Consider the following 3,025-nt stretch of genomic DNA (forward strand, 5'->3'; position numbering starts at 1 on the left):
CCCTCTATCCATGCCTCTCTCGAATACGTAATACACACACATACCTCTCTAGGCCCCGCCAAATGCATCAACTACACATTCACACATGTTACATCACGTACCCCATTGATCTAAAAAGCCCTCTCTTCATGTTTATTTCGCATACAACATTCCTTTTGAATAAAGTGTGGCCAAAAAATTATTTTAGAGTTTCTACATATATACAACATTACAAAGTTATATGGAGGAGTACGAACGCTAATTTGCATTGCATGGTGCCCACAATGATATTTATTCCGCACTGTGAATTTGTATATTTTTATACTATATACAAAGTTAGTCATAATAAAGAGAAATGAAGAGCATCTCTCTCTACATCGCATACCCCCCTGTACGCCCCTTTCACGTATGCACACAAAACTATCTCCAGGTCCTCTAAAAGTAAGCCCCCAGAAAATTCACGCATGTTTCATCTTTCTCTCGCGATATATGCAATGACGATCGTTGTATTTGAAGCGAAAGCACGATACGTACATTGGACTTCAGAATCCACTCATTACGGTCACCATTTACGTTTAGTGGTTATTATACAGTCACGGGCTCACCGTACAACTCCGTATTTGCTCATGACATGACTAGTTGACCAGTTAAACGCTCCACGTGGCACCTCTAGTGTTGCATCACATTATCTCACTACCATCGTGCCCACGTGTCGACTTGTATCTACTCTACATCTACACTCTTATAAGATACATAAAATACACTCTTATAAAAAAAACAGAGTTGGTGATGATGGTGTGCCTGCCATCCTGCAATATAGGCCGTCCGATTTATATCTGACGGATAGGAAAGAAACTATGGCAATTTTGCAAAAAGGTACCCACACACCTCTCCACATTTCCAAATAAGGCCTTCCCTCGTTCATCATTTTCTCTCACAAGATAAACAAGTCATACAAATGCATCTTGATTTTACGTGCAACACACGGGCATCTTGCTAGTAAGAATGAAAACAAACGACAAAAATATATTTGGATGGTGGTTCGAAGTCATGACCGCGGGCACAGCGGACAAGGTGGCCTTGTATTGGTATGCTGAGCCGTCTGTTTTAACACACATGAGCTGGTGTGGTGATTATACACACACGCACGCATGCACACGAACTGCATCCACGCAACACTCACACAAACACATGCACGCATGCACGCATGCAACACTCACACGTACACACGCAGCCACGCACGCACGCAACACTCACACGCACGCACGCAACACTCACACGCACACACGCATGCATGCACACACCAGTACACCACACAGCCAACACACACTCTCACGCTCAAGTGCTCAACCTACACGTGCATGCGCACACATCAGGCCCTGACAGACACATACACAACCAGGTGATTCCCGCGCACGGGTTGGAGCCTTGTCGCGCCTGCGTAAATTTGTGTTTATCTGACCTTTTGCCTATGTGAACTAACAGGTGGGACCCACAAGGAACGTGGTCAATTTAACTAGTCAACATGGCGCCACGCAGACTATTTGGCCGGTCAACAGAGTGCAATCCGATGCTGAACTGTGAGCAAGTGACCGTATAATCACCGCAAAACGTATATAGTGACCGTAATCAGCTTATTCTGAAGTTCGGTGACCGTATTACGCTTTTCTCTCTGTAGGCCCTCCAAAACTACATCTCTACACGTTCTCGCATGTTACATCTAACAACTATGCAATACAACACTACTACTACACTCTAACACAATAAATCATATGTGTTTTTAGTTTTACTAGATATCATATTGTTACTTATAATTATTCAGTTTGCATATATTAAAATTGCCTTTGAAATGTATGGCCAGTATCATCTACCGCGCGGGAAAAATCCCGCCCTTTCCTGTTTAATCGGGTTTGTATCGATGGATCGTGTGAAACAGCAAAACCATAGTACTGTACAGTACTACAAGTGACAGTTCACTGGGCCGTCGTGTCGTCTACTCCTCCGTCGTAAGAGTGGAGCGCTCGCTTTCATAAATCTTCTAGTCCCTTTCACCGACATGTGGGACATCAAGCTACCGGGTCCACGTGCCATACCGGAATACAGTGCAGAGCAGCCGGGGTGAAGCACCCCAGTCATGGCGCCGGCGTAGTAATGAGCAATGAGGCGTCAAATCACAAAGCTGCACCTTTCCCGCAGTTAAGTTGGAGGGACGAAGCAACCATCACATCATTTCACTCGTTGCTGAATCCGCTTCTCCCTCATCTTCTTCAACTTAACCACGTGTTGCTTCTGCCGTTGTTCTGCCTCATGTGGGACGCGGATCGGCTTGGTAAAGCACTGACACGTGGGACCGCATGTTAGCAAACCGCCAGGACAACATCCTTCGAAAATAAGAAGCCTAATCCTAGACTTACAAAGGGCTACGTAGCTGCTACGTATACTTTCCATCTAATCTATATATGCCCCCCTGATTTTCAGGTGGGGTGGGCCTAATCCTCTCCTTTAATCCAATCAAATAGTCCCACATCACATCAGTTCGTAACTTTACGTAAACCATTACGTGGATGTAGCATTGCTCAAATAAGAAACCTCCCCCGCCATCCGCGCGGCAAAATCACCTCCTTTTTACTAATCTTGATTCTATAATTTTTTAGATCAATATAATTGAGATTTGTATAGATAGCACACAGGAGCAAAACCAAGTGGTACGGTTAAGGGCATCCACAATGTGTAGCCAAATGTGAAAATAGCTTTTGGCATCGTGGGAACCATTGTGGACGGTGTTGCCAAAGCCAAAAAGATGGAACCGAAGCTCCCTGATTGATTGATTGAAGGAATAAAAAAAATGCAACGTCTCTCCTCTTTCTCCCATGCTTGGACGCATGTAGTACAGTATAGAGCACAGAGTCTACTCCCCTGTCCCTTCTATCACAAATCACAAAGCAGTGAGGCGTCAAATCACAAAAGCACGGACGAAGCAACCATCATTTCACTCTTCGCTGACTCCGCTTCTCCATCTTCTTCTTCGAGAAACCATCTCACCGCA

This window comes from Triticum aestivum, chromosome 1D, assembly GCF_018294505.1.
Source record: "Triticum aestivum cultivar Chinese Spring chromosome 1D, IWGSC CS RefSeq v2.1, whole genome shotgun sequence".
Classification (NCBI taxonomy): domain Eukaryota; kingdom Viridiplantae; phylum Streptophyta; class Magnoliopsida; order Poales; family Poaceae; genus Triticum; species Triticum aestivum.